General features: G+C 45.7%; 1 protein-coding gene across 2 annotated transcripts in view; it reads left to right on the top strand.

Annotated features, from left to right (window-relative positions):
• TIAL1 (TIA1 cytotoxic granule associated RNA binding protein like 1) overlaps positions 1–20,072 on the top strand; it is a 347,709-nt gene that overhangs the window by 264,496 nt on the left and 63,141 nt on the right. The window contains exon 10 of one of the 2 annotated variants that reach the window (XR_003857944.1): positions 19,089–19,131. The exons of the other annotated variant lie outside the window; for it this stretch is intronic. The gene's annotated coding sequence lies outside the window, so the exon portion shown is untranslated. The remainder of the gene's footprint in view (positions 1–19,088; positions 19,132–20,072) is intronic. 2 annotated transcript variants of the gene reach the window in all.

The following is a 20,072-nucleotide window of genomic DNA, read 5'->3' as shown; positions in this document are numbered from 1 at the left end:
TGATCAAATTTAAACTAATAACTGGAAGGGGGACAGTAAGTAAATCTACAGCTCTAACACTAAACTTTCAAAAGAGAAACTTTGATAAAATGAGGAAAATAGAAAAAAACCGAAAGGTGCAGCTGCACCTTTCAGTGCAACAGGTGTGGAAATTGTTTAAAAATACAATATTAGAAGCGCAGTTCAGATGTATTCCACGCATTATGAAAGGTGGAAGGAAGGCAAAATGATTATCAGCATGGTTAAAAGGTGAGGTGAAAGAGACTATTTTAGCCAAAAGAAATCCTTCAAAAATTGGAAGAAAATAGGAAAAAGCATCAGCATTGTCAAGTTAAGTGTAAAACATTGATAAGGCAGGCTAAGAGAGAATTTGAAATGAAGTTGACTGTAGAGGCAAAAACTCATAATAAAAATATTTTAAACTATATCCGAAGCAAGAAACCTGTGAGGGTCAGAGTTTTGAAGAGTATTCTGAAGTGTATGGGTAGCCAATGAAGTATTTTTAGTATCGGTGTGATGTGGTCCATCCTGCGCGTGTCAGTAAGGATCCTGGCTGCTGCGTTTTGCAGCGTCTGAAGAGGTTTAGTGGAGGAGGCCGGGAGACCAAGCAGGAGAGCGTTGCAGTAATCAATTTTTGAGAATAGTATGGCTTGAAGGACAGATCTGTAGTCATGGAAGTGGAGGAGAGGTCTTAATTGTTTTAGGACCTGAAGTTTATAAAAGCCCTCTTTTGTGGTGGTGTTAATGAATTTTTTAAGGTTCATTCTGGAGTCTAGGGTGGCTCCAAGGTCTCTCACTTGACTTACTGATGGTATGTTTGTGGTGCTGGCTGTTGGGTTGTTATCGTTGGGGGAAATTTATTTATTTTATTTATTTAAAGACTTTTATATACCGAAGATCATGTACTAGTACATATCACTTCGGTTTACAGATAACCAGAATTGGAATTACCATAGACATGGTGTACATAGAACAATAAACACTGAACAATCAATAATAATAAATAGTAAACAGTAGACAGTAAACAGTAAACATGCAACAAAGCTGGTTATACATTGAACGTGGATATATTGGAAGTATTATGCATGGACAAACATTAAATATGTATGGTGCAGATTAGGTATAGTCCTATCTTCTGAAATATGTATGGTGCAGATTAGGTATAGTCCTATCTTCTGAAATGACCAGAAGCTCGGTTTTGGATGTATTGAGAACCAGGCTCTTGAGAAGGATATTAATAGCGTGGAGGCAGCTGTTCCAATAGATTAAAGTGTCGGAGATGGGATCCATGATGGGGATAATGATCTGCACATCGTCCGCATAAATAAAGTAGGTGAGATTGAGGTTTTTGAGGAGTTGGCATAAAGGGAGAAGATAGATGTTGAATAGGGTCGGGGAAAGCGAGGAACCCTGGGGTACTCCTTGCTTGGATGCTATGGGGGAAGATTCTTTGTTGATTATTTTTACTTTGAAATACCTGTCACTTAGAAAAGATTTTAGCCAGCGGAGTGCAGATCCTGAGATGCCTATTTCCATCAAGCGATTGATGAGGATTGTATGGTTAACTGTGTCAAACGCAGCGGAAATGTCTAGAAGAGCTAGCAGGTATGACTGACCTTTGCCGAGGCCCATCAGGATGTTGTCCATTAATGAGAGAAGAAGCGACTCTGTGTTCCTGTGTTTCCTGAATCCGAATTGTGATGGGTGTAGAATGTCGTGTGAGTCCAGGAAGTCTGTGAGACTAGAGTTGACCAGTTTTTCCATTATCTTGGCTATAAAAGGTAAGTTGGCGATTGGGCGGAAGTTTATAGGGTTGGATGGGTCCAAGTTGGGTTTTTTTAGTAGTGGTTTCAGGGAGGCTGTTTTTAAAGCGTTCGGGACAATTCCGTGAGAGAGCGAGCAGTTTATGATGTCGGCCAGTGGTTTGGCGATGGTGTTAGGGATTGTGAGAAGGAGTTTGGTTGGGATTTGGTCTATTGGGTGCGATGAGGGTTTCATTTTCTTGATGATAGATTCAATTTCTAAGGGTGATGTGGGATCAAAAGATTCTAGGGACTGTTTGTGAATCCTTGAGGAGTAGTTTTGGTGAGTGGAAGCTGGTAGTTTAAAGTAGAAATGGAGGTTGTTGGTGGGATAAGTAGATTTTTTATTTTGTTATCAAAGAAAATTGCTAGCTCAGTAGATTTGTTTTGGGCCTCTTCTTCTGGGATGGTGGGAGGAATAGAGGTGGTGAGTGCTGCCACATATGAGAATAATATTTTGGGGTCATATAGGAATCTGTGTATTTTTTTGGCGTAGAAGTCCCTTTTTGGGTGAAGAATGGTGGCTCTATAATATGTCATAGCCGTTCTGTAGGAAGCTTGTGTGGTAGGCAAGGGATCCTTTCTCCAGCGTTGTTCTTTGTGTTGAAGGTCTTGCTTGAGTTTTCTTAATTCTGTGGAAAACCAGGGTTTTTTGTTGGTGCGGGTGGGGTTGATCTCTTTGGATGTTAAGGGACATATTTTGTCCGCTGCTGCATGGGTGATAGCCAAGATTTCAAAGCATTGTCCGGATTTGTGAGGTCCAGGTTAGATAGGTCCTTAGTAAGGGTGTTGTTGAGGACTTCCATGGAACATGGTTTTCTGAATTGGATCGAGGATATAGGGATGTTGGTGGTCGGGTTTTTTTTTTATGGATAGTTCAGCTTCTATCATTGAGTGATCTGACCACAGGATGGGTGTACAGGAAGGAGCCGAAGTAGACGAGATTGGATCATTTGTAAATATTAAGTCCAACGTTTGTACTGCTTTGTGCGTGGGTTTATTAATAATTTGTTTGAATCCCATAACTAGTAGGGAAGAGAGATTTTTCTTAGCATACTGTAGTATATACTCCTAGTATATACTACATACTGTAGCATACTGTAGTATATACTAGGAGTATATACTACAGTATGCTAAGAAAAATCAGGGAAGCTAACTAGTTTGGCAGTGCAGTAATAATGGGAGATCTCAATTAACTCACATCAATACATTGTGTAATCAAAACTTTTTTCTTCTATGTGCTGTATTCTATAAATTAATTTATAGATAGGACCATCATAACACCCACGGCATACTAGCAAATTAGCTTTATGTATTAACCGCTACTGGTCTTGTTTAATCATCGGTCCTGTTATCGATAAGAGTACTTTTTCTTTTATAACTTTTTTTGAAACCTTTTATATTTTTTTAAGAATTAATGTGGAACGGTACTTCCCTTATTGGTAGACAGCGCTATCGCGCTTCTGAGATTCAGTTCTTTTGGTGGCGTTGCCGCGCTTCCAAGTTTAAATCACTCCAGCGAATCCAATGCGCTTCGAAGGTCCAGTTGTTCAAAGGGTCCAGTCTGATGTACGTTTCGCAAAAGCTGCTTCAGGGACTGTGTGTAATCAAAACTTTTTTCTTCTATGTGCTGTATTTTATAAATTAATTTATAGCTAGGACCATCATAACACCCACGGCACACATATGGAAACGATGAATTAAACTTCTCAGTCGCTAGTACAGGAGAATGATGTGTTGCAGTCCCTGAAGCAGCTTTTGCGAAACGTACGTCGGACTGGACCCTTTGAACAACTGGACCTTCGAAGCGCATTGGATTCGCTGGAGTGATTTAAACTTGGAAGCGCGGCAACGCCACCAAAAGAACTGAATCTCAGAAGCGCAATAGTGCTGTCTACCAATAAGGGAAGTACCGTTCCACATTAATTCTTAAAAAAATATAAAAGGTTTCAGAAAAAGTTATAAAAGAAAAAGTACTCTTATCGATAACAGGACCGATGATTAAACATGACCCGTAGCGGTTAATACATAAAGCTAATTTGCTAGTATGCCGTGGGTGTTATGATGGTCCTATCTATAAATTAATTCATAAAATACAGCACATAGAAGAAAAAGGTTTTGATTACACAACGTATTGATGTGAGATATTGTGGCTCGTGCATTGGGATTAACTGTTAGTATTTTCTATGTAGATCTCAATTACCCCAATATTGACTGGGTAAATGTAACATCAGGACATGCTAGAGACATAATTCCTGGATGGAATAAATGACTGCTTCATGGAACATTTGGTTCAGGAACCAACGAGAGAGGGAGCTATTTTAGATTTAATTCTTAGTGGAAAGCAGGATTTGGTGTGAGAGGTAACGGTGGTGGGGCCACTTGACAACAGTGATCATAACATGATCAAATTTAAACTAATAACTGGAAGGGGGACAGTAAGTAAATCTACAGCTCTAACACTAAACTTTCAAAAGAGAAACTTTGATAAAATGAGGAAAATAGAAAAAAACCGAAAGGTGCAGCTGCACCTTTCAGTACAACAGGTGTGGAAATTGTTTAAAAATACAATATTAGAAGCGCAGTTCAGATGTATTCCACGCATTATGAAAGGTGGAAGGAAGGCAAAATGATTATCAGCATGGTTAAAAGGTGAGGTGAAAGAGGCTATTTTAGCCAAAAGAAATCCTTCAAAAATTGGAAGAAAATAGGAAAAAGCATCAGCATTGTCAAGTTAAGTGTAAAACATTGATAAGGCAGGCTAAGAGAGAATTTGAAATGAAGTTGACTGTAGAGGCAAAAACTCATAATAAAAATATTTTAAACTATATCCGAAGCAAGAAACCTGTGAGGGAGTCAGACCGTTAGATGACCGAGGAGTTAAATGGTTTCTTAGGGAAGATAAGGCCATTGCAGAAAGACTAAATTCATTCTTCTGTGTTTGCTAATGAGGATGTTGGAGAGATACCGGTTCCAGAGATGGTTTTCAAGGGTGAAGATTCAGATGAACCGAGCCAAATTACTGTGAACCTGGAAGATGTAGTAGGCCAGATTGACAAACTAAAGAGTAGCAAATTACTTGGACCGGATGGTACACATCCTACGGTACTGAAGGAACTTAAAAAATTAAATTTCTGATCTATTAGTTAAAATTGTAACCTGTCATTAAAATCATCCATTGTACCTGAAGACTGGAGGGTGGCTAATGTAACCCCAATATTTAAAAAAGGCTCCATTGAGGATCCAGGTAACTATCCTGAATTCATTGCCAGGAAAGATAGTGGAAACTATTCTAAAGACCAAAATCACAGAGCATATAGAAAGACACGGTTAATGGAACACAGTCAGTATGGATTTACCCAAGGCAAATCTTACCTCACAAATCTGCTTCATTTTTTTGAAGGAGTTAATAAACATGTGGATAAAGGTGAGCCATTAGATGTAGACTGGATTTTCAGAAGGCATTTGACAAAGTCCCTCATGAGAGGCTTCTAAGGAAACTAAAAAGTCATGGGATATGGGGCAGTGTCTTTTCGTGGATTACAAACTGGTTAAAAGACAGGAAACAGAGTAGGATTAAATGACCAGTTTTCTCAGTGGAAAAGGGCAAACAGTGGAGTGCCTCAGGGATCTGTACTTGGACCAGTGCTTTTCATTATATTTATAAATGATCTGGAAAGGAATATGACAAGTGAAGTAATCAGATTTGCAGATGATACAAAATTATTCATAGTAGTTAAATCACAAGCAGATTGTGATAAATTTCAGGAGGACCTTCCGAGACTGGAAGATTGGGCATCCAAATGGCAGATGAATTTTAATGTGGACCATTGCAAGGTGATGCATATAGGGAAAAATAATCCGTGCTGTAGTTACAAGATGTTAGGTTCCATATTAGGTGCTACCACCCAGGAAAAAGATCTAGGTGTAATAGTAGATAATATATTGAAATCGTCGGCTCAGTGCTACGGCAGTCAAAAAAGCAAACAATGTTAGGAATTATTAGGAAGAGAATGGTGAATATAACGGAAAATGTCATAATGCCTCTGTATTGCTTCATGGTGAGACCGCACCTTGAGTACTGTATATAATTCTGTTCGCCACATCTCAAAAAATATATAGTTGCGATGGAAAAGGTACCAAGAAGGGCAGCAAAAATGATAAAGGGGATGGAATGGCTCCCCTATGAGGAAAGGCTGAAGAGGTTAGGGCTGTTCAGCTTGGAGAAGAGACTGCTGAGGGGGGATATGCTAGAGGTCTTCAAAATCATGAGAGGTCTAGAACAGGTAAATGTGAATCTGTTATTTACTCTTTCGAATAATAGAAGGACTTGGGGGCAGTCCATGAAGTTAACAAGTAGCACATTTAAAACAAATCAAAGAAAGTTCTTTTTCACTTAGCGCATAATTAAGATCTGGTATTAATTGCCAGATAATGTTGTGACAGCAGTTAATGTAACTGGGTTTAAAAAAGGTTTGGATAAGTTCCTAGAGGACAAAATCCTTAAACTGCTATTAATTAATAAGCAATGGTAGCTTGAGATCTTTTTAATGTTTGGGTACTTGCCAGGTACTTGTGACTTGGGTTGGCCACTGTTGGAAACAGGCTGCTACGCTTGATGGAACCTTGGTCTGACCCAGTATGGCATATTTTTTGTTCTTATGAATGAAATCCGCTTTGAAATGCCAAAAAGAATAAAAATTTAAAAAAAAAAAGTCCTTGCTTGATTTTATTGAAATTTAGAGTGTCAGAGAAGAGAGCATACAAACCATCGTGTGGAGGGTGACAATTTTGATGCATAAAGCTTCCAAGAAGACTGGCATAATCTGTATGGGAGTGGCCATGGTTTTAACACTCTATCATCAAAAAACACGAGCAGATGGATTTTTGGAAAAGAGCTTTAGGTGTAGATTTTTAAAAAGAACGCGCGCGTTTCCATGCGCACACGCTACCTGGTGCGTAAACATGGGCGCATGCATGTTATAAACTCCTGGTCGGCGCTCGCAGGGGGGGTAGAATTTTGCTAATTCGCGCGGCGATGCATTGTCGGGCTTTCCCAGTCCGCTCCTAAGGAGCGGACTGGAAGGGAACTTCCCTACCCTAACCTCCCTTCCCCTTCCCACCCCCTATCCTAGGTTTCCCCCCCCCCCCCCCCCCAAACACACACAATTTTTTAAACTTACATTTGCTCCTGCATAGAAGCTGTAGCAAGTTGCGCACGCCAGCACAGTAGCAAATGACCACTGTACCGGGCGACTCTAGCCCCGCCCCGCTCCCCCTGACCGCCCCTCTGCTGAGGCACAGCTCTTGTGCGTATAACTGGGGTAATGTGCATGACCAAACCCCTTTTAAAATGCGCAAGGCCCAGCCGCATGTGTAACCAAAAATCGGGCCATTACTAGATTTGGTGATAGTTTGCCTTAGTACAAAGCTTGATGGAAAACATGGTAGGGGTCCTGGATGTTCAACTATGGGACTTTTACCATAGTAAATGTTTGCAGAAAAAGACCCAAGTGGTCCACCCAGTCTACCCAGCAATCTTTTGTTTTCTACCCCCACCCTATTAATAGGATGATGGTTGCTTTGTTCAAGTTAACCCAGTCAATGCAGGTTGTTGTTTTCTTCATCTCCATCATTTAGCCACTAGCAGTTCTCTGTATGAATTCCATTTCTGTCCTTGTCCACACTACCTCTTCTGAGAAGGGCATTCCTTGCATCACCACAGTTTTCATGAAGAAATACTTCCTGACATTGGTCCTGACTTCACCTCCTTGGAGTTTCGTATTATGACCACTTGTTTTACAGTTTTCTTTCCATCAAGAAGGTTTGATTCCTCTTTGCCCAGTCAGGCCAGTCCATACAAACAGGTTATGCACACCAACCAGCAGATGGAAACAGAGATTAAAAAAACTCGCTGATGTCACCCTTCATATACATCTGTGCTAACATCAGCTTGCCAGTATTCTCTGTCTCCGGTAGATGTGCCTGACAGTGAGTTCATTAAGGCGGGGGGGGGGGGCTCTAGATCGAAGATATTGACCCTTCTCCTAGGACAAGTAGGATGGTAGTCCTCATATGTGGGTGACATCTTCAGATGGAGCCTGACACGGAAATCTTCTGTCAAAGTTTCTAGAACTTTGACTAGTGCCCAGCATGCCACTATTCGTGCATCCACGCTGAAACCCTCTTCATTCTCTTCTTTTCCACAGAGCTTGTGCTTTTTTTCTTCGTAAAACTGTATTTTCAGGTTCATCTCTGGTTCTTTTTCCTAGGCCGGGTCCCTCAATCCTTTCCCAGCCATGAAGCATTGCGGTAAGTACAACATTATTTGCGGTCGATTACAGATGATGCCGTCTCCTGGTGACTGCTGGCCATTGACCGCTCGGTGGTTGCTTTTTTCCATGGTGTCCAGTTTCCGCTGCTGCCCCCAATGCCCCTGGACCATGTCCATCACAGACCCCCACGAGGTCTGCATTCTGTGCCTGGGTGCCTCGCATGATGGCTGTGGCTGCCCTTTATGTGCTCAGATGACCCCCAAAGGTTGCCGAGCATGCCTGGACAAGATGATCAAGCTTTTTGGGGCCAGGAAGTCCGAATCCTCAACATCAGTGTCAGAGGCATTGACATCTCACAGTAAAGAGGACCCTGGAGGGATTGGCCCTGTCTTGTCCTCTCCTCTGCCAATTTCCCAGTTGGAAATAGGTATTGGGGATCGGCCTCTGTCTGTCTCTTCATTCTCTAGGTATGGATCGTCGCCATCGTCCTTGGCACCCAGGAAGGACCGAGCATTGGGAGAAATTGAGGAAGCACAGTCATCAATCACCTTCCTCCCATGGTTCCAAACTCGTAAGGCATCTGCCTCGTTGCCCGTCGAGACCAAGGGCCCAAGGCGGTCCCCACTGATAGTCGGTGCCAGGCACCGGTTCCCTTCGGGGCTCCAAGGGGGAACCCAGTTACTCCTCAAGCTGTATTGTCATAGACAGCATTCGAGGAGGAATTGGAGCACAGAGTGCAGTTGGCAGTGGGGTCATACCCTGCAGGGCATGGGGCCTCTGCCACCACCAGAGTCTGCATCATCCCTGCTGGCATTGTTGCTGGAGTGCATGGATCTGCTCCTCGGTGCTCTGCTGACGCAACCCGCACCGATGCCTCGGGAGCCCTCGCTGCTGCACGGGGCAAAGGGTGAGGCCGCATTCGGAGACCCCTGACTGGTTCTGCGGCCGCTGAGCCTTGAGTTACCGGGTCCTTCACCGTTGATGCCCCTGGTGCTGACAGTGCCCCCAGGGCCCATGGTGGCTTCGGTACTTTTTGGGCTCTTGGTTACCCCGGTCCAGGACCATTCTTCATGTTCCCCCACTGGTGTCACCAGGGAGAGAGGCTGATGCCCCTTATGACCCATGGGAAGATGAGCCTTCCATCTTTTCCTCTGAGGACTCTGAGGAACTACTTTCTGAGCCCTCTCCTCCCTTTCGGAGGATCTGACATTTGCAGGCTTTGTACGAGCAATGGCGGAGACAGTCCCCTTCCAGCTCCTGACTGAGGAAGACTCCACACACAGTATGCTGGTGATCCTACAGTTTGTGGATGCTCCTAAGGAGGTTGTTGCAGTACCAGACCATGATATATTAAAGGACTTGATTGTCCAGTTCTGGAAGCATCCGATCTCTGTGCCCCCGGTAAACAGGAAGACCGATGCGGTGTACCTAGTACAACCATCTACCAGATTTGAGCGGTGCCATCTCCCCCACCAGTTTGTGGTGGTGGAGTCAGCCCTTAAGAAAGCAAAGAGGTCTCACACCCATGCCTCGGAACCACCAGGACATGAACCAAGGCCCTTGATGCCCTGGGCCACAAGATCTTCCAGGGATCTATGTTGGTGGCCTGCATTGCCTGCTACCAGTTATATATGAGCCAATTTTCCAGATACCTGTGGAAGCACGTTCAGGAATTGGTAGACCGCCTCCCTCAACAACTCCAGGAAGACTTCCTGAAAGTTGTACAGCAGGGATTGGAATGCGACAAGCAAAGTTAGGTCCGCATATGATGAGACAGCAGTAAGGGTAGCTGTGGCGGGCATTGGGGTTCATTGTATGGCTTGACTTAGGGCCTCTGATCTCCTACCTGAAGTGCAAGACTGTATTGCTGACCTGCCTTGTACTGGAGAGAATCTTTTTGGCAACAAGACCAAGGAGACAGCACAGCTCAAAGATCATCATGAGACCCTGCAGCATCTCTTGGCTAGCACCTCGGATCCACAGTCCTCAGGCAAAACATCCTCGAGGCAGGGGCCCCGAAGCCCTTTTTACCGGCTGAGAGAGTACTACCCTCCTGCAAGTAGGGCTCAATCTCAACGGGCCGGACCGAGGTCTTGTCCTAGGCAGCAGCGTGTCCAAAGAACTCAGCCAACCCTGCAGCAGACTTCCGCTACAGGCTTTTGACTGGCTGCGAGGGAGTCCAAGCCATTTACCAATACAGTTGGCAATGGACCTTCCAGTTGGAGGTCGGCTCATGTCCTTTGCGGACCATTGGAGGGCCATTGCCTTGGATCGGTGGGTACTCTCCATCATCCGCCAGGGGTACAGATTAAATTTCCAAGAGGACTCTTCCTTTATGGCCCTCTTGGGGGGGCCTCAGTGAATCTGGAAATACTACTCAATGAGCTCTCCGCCCTCACAATGGCCAAGGCGGTCAAACCCGTTCCTCTCGGTCTGCGGGGAAGCAGTTCCTACTCCAGTGTTTCTTCATCCCAAAGAGGACAGGAGGCCTTCGTCTGATTTTGGACTTAAGGGCCTTGAACAAATTCCTCATGCAAGAGAAGTTTAAGAAGGTCTCACTGGTTGCCCTTATTCCTCTCCTGCTCCAGTGAGACTGGCTTTGCTCCCTCAATCTACAAGATGCCAATGCTCACATAAGGATTGCCCTCGCCTACCGGAGGTACCTCAGGTTTGTGGTGAGCAAACACCATTTTCAGTACAAGGTACTGCTCTTTGGTCTGGCTTCGGCACCCCGTGTTTTCACAAAGTGCCTTGCAGCAGTGGCTAAAGGCAGCAGGTGCAGGTCTTTCCCTACTTGGACGACCGGCTCATCAAGGGCGCTTCCAGGCAGGGAGTGCTGCAGTTCTTGCAAACCACCATTCGCATCTTGGAGACATTGGAGTTTCTAATCAATTACCCCAAGTCCCAGCTGGCCCCATCACCGACCTGAACTTTATAGGTGCCAGGTTCGATACGTCTCAGGCTTGGGCATTTTTGCCCAGGGATTGGGCAGTCAGCTTGGCCTCTTTGGCGGGATCGATCTCGCAGAGTTGCCAGATCTCTGCACACAGCACGTTATGTTTGCTAGGACACATGGCCGTGACTGTCCATGTCACTCCCTTTGCTCGCCTTCACATGCTTAGGGTGCAGTGGACCCTACTGTCGCAATGGCACTAGGCCACCCAGGTCCTTTGGGCGTATATTTGAGTCACTACATCACTTCAGGACTCTTTGTTGTGGTGGCTATCTCTTCCCAACCTAGAGATGGGGATCCTATTCCAGACTTCCCCGCTCAGGTTGTATCACCACGGATGCCTCCCACCTGGGTTGAGGGGCACATGTGAGGAATCTTTGCACCCAAGATCACTGATCAGCTCAAGAGGAAGGGATACCAGATCAACTTCCTGGAGCTACGGGTGGTCCAGTATGCCCTTTGGGCATTTCGGGATCTACTGGCCGGCAAGGTTATGCTCGTTCAGACCAACAATCAGATAGCCATATAGTATCTCAACAAACATGAAGGAACGGGATAGTTCCTGCTTTGTCAGGAGGCAGTCCAGTTCTGGTTGTGGGCTCTGACCCAGAACATCCTTCTCCGAGGCGGGTACCTGTCGGGACAGGCGAATACGCTGGCAGACGACCTAAGTAATTCCTTCCAGCCACACAAGTGGACCCTGAAGCAGGACTTAGCGGACTCGATTTTCCATCTTTGGAGAACTCCGGACGTGGGCCTCTTTGCTTCCCCTTACAACAACAAAGTAGGCCAGTTCTGCTCCCTAGCCGGGGGGAATGGCAGAACAGCTTCAGATGCCTTTGCCTGCCACTGGGGCAAGGACCTCTTGTACATCTATCCTCCACTTCCCCTGGTGTCTGAGACGCTTCTAAAGCTCCAGCAGGACCGGAGGACCATGTTTCTCATCACGCCTTATTGGGCCCAGCAGATCTGGTTCCCACTCCTTCAGGATCTTTCCCTGCAGGAACCAATCTGTCTCAGAACATCCCCAGACCTCCTGACACAAGATCAGGGGAGGCTGGGCCATCACAACCTCCAGGCCTTGGCCCTCACGGCTTGGATGTTGAAAGGGTGACCTTGCAGTCCTTGAACCTCTCGGAGGGAGTGTCTCTGCTCCTACTGGAGTCCAAGAAGCCTTCCACTAGGAAGTCTTACGGCCTGAAGTGAGGAGATTTTCAGTGTGGTGTAACAGCCAGGGATTGAACCCATTCTTGTGTTCCACCTGCAAGCTGTTAGATTATCTACTGCATCTCTCGGATGCTGGCTTGAAGACCACCTCTGAGAGTGCATCTCCGTGTGATTGGAACCTACCACCAAGGGGTGGACGGATCACCTATCTCGGCACAGACTGTTGTGGGTCGTTTCATGTGGGGTCTGCTCCAGCTGAAACCCCCCTCAGGCTCCCTGCAGTTTCCTGGGATCTCAACGTGGTTTTGGCCCACCTGATGAGGACTTCCTTTGAGCTTTTGCGTTGTTGTGACCTGAAATACCTGGCCTAGAAAGTCATTTTCTTAGTAGCGGTACCTTCAGCGCACAGAATCAGCGAACTTCAGGCGCTGGTGTCATATCCACCCTACACAAAGTTCTTCCATGATCGGGTGGTTCTTCACACACACCCGAAGTTCCAACCGAAGATGGTGACTGACTTCCACCTTAATCAGTCCATCGTTTTACCAACCTTCTTTCCTAAGCCTCATTCGCACAGGGGTGAGTGAACTCTGATTGCAAAAGGGCCCTAGCCTTATATCTGGAACGAACAGCAGGCCACAGACAATCTTTCTTTCAACAAAAATAGATTGGGAGTTGCTGTATCCAAGCAAACCATGTTCAACTGGCTTATAGACTGCATCTCTTTCTGCTCTGCGCAAGCAGGTCTAGCTGGGTGGCCATGTCAAGGCTCACTCCATTCGGGCCATGGCAGCTTCAGTGGCCAGGTTGCATGTGGTCCCCATGGATGAAATTTGCAGAGCTGCAACATGGCGTTCCCTCCATCCCTTTGCGTCTCACTACTGTTTGGACAGAGAAGGTTGACACGACAGCCATTTCGGTCAGTTGGTCCTACAGACCCTTTTGTTAAGCGCACTCTATGCTTATGGCCAGGGATACAAGAACACTCAGACTCAGTAGAAAGTGTAATTTCTTTTTATTAATCGGTATAAATGTTCTTGGGAGATGCTGGGTAATGGATGCCCTTTCTCTGACAAACTGACCAGCATCTCCCAAGAACACTTATACCGATTAATAAAAAGAAATTATACTTTCCACGGAGTCTGAATGTTCTTGTATCCCTGGCCATAAGCATAGAGTGCGCTTAACACTTTTCAGTAACTAAACCCAACTCTTCCGACCTTATGCCCCTTGATCGGGTTCACACTGACTCCCTCTGTTGCCCCAGCACTAGTTTGTTGTGCCCATTAGCATATAAGTGCTGTGTGTCCCTTGAGTATACAGGAGCAGCCTGTAGCTAGGTATTCACCCACATGTGAGGACTACCATCCTGCTTGTCCTAGGAGAAAGCAGAGTTGCTTACCTGTAACAGGTGTTCTCCTAGAATAGCAGGATGTTAGTCCTTAGGAAATCCTCCCACCGCCCTGCAGAGTTGGGTTTCTCATAGGTTTGTTAGTTTATATTTTTGTAATTTCTGTGTTACGAGACTGAAAAGGGACCCCGCGTGGATAGTGGCATGCGGGGCATGCTCAGTGTGCCTAGTCAAAGTTCTAGAAATTTTGACAGATGTTTTCCGCGCCGGGCTCCATCTAATGTCACCCACACGTGAGGACTAACATCCTGCTGTCCTAGGAGAACTCATGTTACAGGTAAGCAACTCTGCTCTCCCTCTCTAAGGGGACTTGAAGCCTATAATTTAGAGAGCGGTCCTGGACAGGAAGATGGGCCATCTCTTCTGTCTCTTGAGCATTGGCAGGAGCCTGAAGGTAAAACCTCTTGCCCATTCTTGTCTGGATTGTTGGTTCAGCAGTGGATGTCTCCTCCTCTCCTGGGTTGAGTATTTTAAGGGACTGCAGGCTTTTTTGTAGGGAAAGGGAGTGTCCAAGGTTTATGATTCTCCTGTTCCTTCTTCATCTACAGTGCCTTCCAAAGGAGTGAAGTGGGCTTATCGAGAACTGGATCCTGAGGGAATGGGGGAGGATCCCATCTTGTCAGAGGATCCCTTAGATGGCTTTTGGTCATTTACCCCAGTTGTGAGACCCCTTAGACTTTAGTGGAGGGAGATATTCCTCCTGAAGGAGATGTTCATAGGACCGTGCTACTGTGCACATTACAGTTAGATGAGGATGCAGGAGACCCAATAATGGTCAATCTCTGGAAACTCTTGCTTCTTTCCTCTCCATGAGGTGGTACAGGACTTGGTAGATTTGGAATGGAATTCACTGAAGTCTAATTTTATGGAAGGACAGGATCTGGCAAACATGTATCCTTTAGATCCTCAGGTGAAGCACCGGCTCAGTTTTCCCAAAATGGGTGCCTTGGTCTATTCAGTTTCCAAAAGGACGACCATCCCAGTGGAAGAGCATCTTGTGCTTAAGGATGCGCAAGACAGAAAGATAGAGGCAATGCTTAAGCAGTCCTTTGAGGCGATAGCTATGAATTTCCAAATATCTGCCTGTTCTGTTATATTATGATGCCTTATGGTCTGTGCTTAGCACAGGAAGTGCAAGTGGTATTAGGGGGATGATTCTCTTTTCCTGGAGCCAAGGTCTGCCTTTTTGGCAGACGCTGGTTACTATTTAGTCTGGGCCACAAAAGAAGTGGCCTCCAAAATAGTGACTCAACGGCTTTTATGATTGTGCCAAATCCAATTTGACTGAACTTCTGTTTAAGGGATGGCTTCTGTTTAGAGAGGAGTTAGAGAAGATGGCTAAGGTTTGGGGAGACTTAGATTCCCAGGCTGCTGGAAGATAAGGGCAGGTCTTCTTCATGTCCCTTTGCCTTCCAGGGCCGAATGAGGGACTCCAGGACATTTCGGGACAGACCTGAAATTTCAGGACAGAGGTCTTATATCTTTTTGCATTCCTAGTCTTTTTGTGCCAGGAAAAGGACTAGATGTTGCGAGCACAGGAATGTAGTTGGCTTGGCTCGAGAGAGTGAGCCCTTGGACTTCGGGACGACCTTAGGGCAAGGCTCTGAGATACGCACCACGGGAGGTGAGCATGTCCAGGTACAGGTTGAACTGGAACGTAGCTTACTCAGGCCTCTGCTGAACCTGCATGCACCAAGAGAGACCCAACAATGCAATGCTGGTTTCTGGGGTAGCCTTCCGGCCACTCGATAGCAGTTTTGGACCTGCCGCTTGGGAACGGTTTGTGCATCAGGATAGATGGAGGTTGAGGACAGAAGACATAATATAAACGAAGGCTTGGACTTGACTCAGAAGACTTTTGGGATCTACGTATTGTTTCGGTCCTTGCCAGGTACTTGTACCCTGGATTGGCTACTGTTGGAAACAGGATGTTGGGCTTGATGGACCCTTGGTCTGACCCAGTATGGCAATTTTTTATGCTCTTATGTTCTTAGGACAAAACAAAGGCACTGAAGACTTGGAGCTTGGACAAAGGTTTAGGTTCAACCTAGCTCTGAGCCACAGCACACTCTACACAGCCTGAGGGCTGGTTGTGGACCACACTGTCCCACTGTACGCCCTACACAACCCATGGGCAGGTCACTGCTGGGGGCAGGACAGGCTCTGGACTGAGACTCAGACATGGACTCAAGCCAGAACATTACTTGGAACATGGCTTGAGATAAGGAACTAAGAGATCCGTTGGCTGGACAAGCTCCATGAGACTGGAACTAGGAACAAGACTAGGAACTTGGAACTTTAAAACAAGGATGGTCTCAGAGGACTTGACCCAGCAAAGACAGACATGGAGACAGGCCTTGTGTCAGGAGGCAACCTACACAACCCACCATGGGCTGGTCACGGACCATGTCGCTGGCACACCTGGAGGAAAGATGAGAGAGGACTTGGAAGACGGTCCACAGGAACAAATGAGGGCTTGACATAAGGAAACAGAGGCAGGAACCATCAAGAGACCAGGAACATGGAACGAAGAACCCAGAGGAGCTCCCACGAAGAATGAGAAGACCTTGAAGAAACATAGATCACAAGCAGGAACTCCAGGAGCAAGCAACTCCTTGCGAAGGCAAACTGAACTGGCAGAGAAGCCCTTTTATAGGGCTGCAGGCGTGACATCAAGAAGGGCCTCGGGACGTTTCCCCAACGTGGGCCCTTTAAATTCCTAGCAGAAACACGCATCTGCCTAGAGGACGTCGGGTGAAGGAGGAAGTTGGCGGCAGTGTTGACAGCGAGCGGTCCAGCCACAATGGAAGGACCAACAGGCAAGGCTGAGCTGTGGGACGTCAGCGGCCTGCGTTGCGAAGAGAACGTCTGCAGCACACAGCCACAAAGAAGCAGCAGGCAGAACACCGGGCCGCGTCACTGGCGGCTACCAGCTGCATGAAGAAGACTGCTGGATGGTCTCCTGGCCACAGAGGTGGAACGGCAACATCGGTGCCCAGTGGCATCTCCATCCATAGAGAGCAGACTAGAGCAGCATTGGGGTGGGGGGGGGGGGGGGTGAGTGAGCTGCTCGCGGGCCTGACCATGGGTGGCAAGCGCAACACTAGAAAGGAGAGTTCAGTAGGATATGCTGGTTCCAGATCAACAAAATGAGGACATGGGGACCTACCTGTAGATACCAGAGATAGGCAGCCATCTTTCTCTGTTTTATTACAGGTGGGTCCAACTAACAACAAATCAGTGGGTCCTTAACATTGTGTGACATGATTACACTCTGAAATTTAATCAACTAGTTTCAGATACTTTTATGGTTTCCCTTTGTCAATCCACCAATAAGGAAGCTACATTATTGTCCACTCTGCAAAGGCTTATTGCGTCAAAAGCAGTGGTCTCTATAGCGAAAGGCCAGGAGCAGCTAGGGCATTACTACATTTACTTTGTGGTTCCAAAAAAGGGGGGTTCCTTTTTCCCTATCCTGGATCTCAAGCAAGAAAACAATTTCTTGAAGCTTACTCGCTACAGAATGGAAATCTTGCGGTTGGTAATTATGGTGGTGCAGAAAGGGGAATTCCTCACCTCCTTGGATTTGATGGAAGTGTATCTTCACATTCCCATCCGAGAAGAGCACTGGCTCTATCTTCGATTTGCAGTGTTTGGTCATCAGTTTCAGGTGCTGCCCTTCGGATTGTTTACTGTTCCATGGACATTCTCCAAACTAATGATAGTGATGGTGGCAGCCTTATAGAAGAAAGGAATCCTAGTCCAGCCATGCCTCTTCGATTGGTTGATCTGCGTGATGCCCTTTGAAGAGAGCCATGCAGCCTCCCAGAGAATGATCCAGTTATATCAGGAGCTGGGCTGGGTCATCAATATGGCTAAAAATACTCTACAACTGTCTCAAAACCTGGTGCATTTGGGGGCTTGTTTCGTGACATGCACCAGACGTGTGTACCTTCTGGATCAGCGGATTCTGAAATTGGAAGGACAAATCAGGAGCTTGCGAGCAGTTTGGGCCCCGTCTTTGTGGTTTTACCTTCAGACCCTGGGTTCTATGGCAGTAATCTTGGACTTGGTTCCCTGGGCGAGGGCACACGTGCACCCTTTATAGAGGACCGTGCTCTCTCGATGAAATCTTCAGTGTCAAGACTTCTCAGTGAGGTTACCTCTTCTGGTAAAGGTTGCGCAGAGTCTTTGGTGAAGGCTGGTTCATGCACATCTGATCAGGAGGGTAGATATAATGCCCCCTGTTAGGACAATGGCAACCATGGATGCAAATCTGGCCAGTTGGGGAGCTCACTGTTGGGAACTCACAGGGCAAGGTCGGTGGCCCTCTGTAGAGGCAAGATGGTCCATCAACCATCTGAAGGCTCAGGCAATGCAACTGGTGCTTCTAGAATTCGCACCCCAGTTATTCGAATGGGCAGTGAGAGTGATATCTGACAATGCCATGGCAGTAGCATCATCAATCATCAAGGATGAACCAGAACTCTGCAGGTCTCCTTAAAAATGGATATACGTCTTCCATGGGCAGAAAAGAATCTTTAAGCCTTGTCGGTTCTCACATAGAAGCCGATCGTAACAGTTGTTAAATTGCAAGAAGATTGTGAGAAATTGCATGAGGACCTTGGGAGACTGGGGATCCAAATGGCAGATGACATTTAATGTGGACAAGTGCAAAGTGATGCATGTATGGAAGAGCAACCCAAATTATAGCTACACAATGCAAGGTTATACTTTGCGGGAAAAGGATCTAGGCATCATCGTGGATAATATGTTGAAATCCTCTGCTCAGTGTGCGACAGTGGTCAAGAAAGCAAATAAAATGCTAGGAATTATTAGAAAAGGAATGGAGAATAAAACAAAAAATATCCTAAAGCCTCTGTATCGTTCCATGGTGCAACCACACCTTGAGTATTGTATGCAGTTCTGTCACTGCATCTCTAAAAAAGACATAACATAATTAGAAACGGTACAGAGAAGGGCGACCAAAATGATAAAGTGGTTGGAACAGTTCCCCTATGAGGAAAGGCTAAAGAGGTCTTCAGTTTGGAGAAGAGACAGCTAAGGGGAGATATGATAGAAATCTATAAAATGAGTGGAATGGGTAAACATGAATCGGTAGTTTACTCTTTCAAAAAGTACAAAGGCTAGGAGACATTCAGTGAAGTTACTAGATGATCATTTAAGACCAATAGGAGAAAATGTTTTTTACTCAAAGCATAATTAAACTCTGGAATTTGTTGCCGGAGAATGTGGTAAAAGCTGTTAGTGTAGCTGGGTTTAAAAATGGTTTAGACAAGTTCCTGTAAGAAAAGCCCATGTGGCATCCGGTTCATAAATCTTTATATAATTTCTGAAACCCGGCTTAAGGTATGTTCTTTTTTCTGGTAGTTTACCATTATTCTATATTTTATGACTTAAGTTGATTTTAGATGCGCTTTGCCCTCTATAACGCTTTGTTTCTTTGATTTCCCTCACAGACTTGTGTACCGTATAACCATGCGTTTACCCTCCTTCACTATGGTATGTGCTCTCCTTTTGAATTGTTTTGACCCTGTTTTTGTTTATATGTTTTGTAGCTGCCGCTGTCTGATTTGATACTTGTTTAGCTGTAGATATGAGAACTCCTGTATGTTCCTGCTGAGACAGCAACCGTGCAAAACACGGTCATGTCTAGGAACCATATACTCTTGTCTGTGGAATTTAAATGCGAGAAATCTTTTTGTAATAAACAGATTACTTTGACGAACAGCCTAAAGTGCAACTACACATTCTCTTTTGTGAAAAAAGTCCACAAACCATTATTAAGGTGGACTAGAAGAAATCCACTTCTTATCCCTGAAATAAGCAACATGGAATCTATCTATCCCTTGGGATCCTGTCAGGTACTTGTGACCTGGATTGGCCACTGTTGGAAACAGGATACTGGGCTGGACGGACCGTTGATCTGACCTAGTATGGCAAATCTTTTGTTCCTGTCCTCTCACCCTGAAGTATCTTGTGAGGTGTTAAGCACATTCGACTGCCAGTTCCTCTTTGGGATCTAAATTTGGTGCTGAGCTTTTTGGAAAGCTCTCGCTTTGCACCACTTTATAGTATTTCTTTGCACTTACATTGTGAACCGTGTTCCTTGTCACTATTTGTTCGGCACATACAGAGTTGCAGGTTCTTTCTTGTAGAAAACCTTTTCTAACGATTAATCAGGATAGGGTTCAGCTTAACACAATATCCTCCTTTCTTCCACAGATGGTTTTGAGGTTTCATATTAATCCGTCCTTGCCGTCTTTGAATAAGCAGAAAAATGTGGCGGAATATGCACTTCTGCATCCCTTGGTTTCTTAGTTACTAATGAGTTTCAAATATCTGATTATCTTTTTGTGCTGTACGGTGGTGTATGGAAAGGCGAAGCGGCCTCTAGGACTACAGTGGCGTGCTGGATTAAGGAAGTGATCACAGCGGCATTA

The sequence above is a fragment of the Rhinatrema bivittatum genome, chromosome 7, assembly GCF_901001135.1.
Source record: "Rhinatrema bivittatum chromosome 7, aRhiBiv1.1, whole genome shotgun sequence".
Lineage (NCBI taxonomy): Eukaryota > Metazoa > Chordata > Amphibia > Gymnophiona > Rhinatrematidae > Rhinatrema > Rhinatrema bivittatum.
This window is presented reverse-complemented; position numbering and strand designations above follow the sequence as displayed.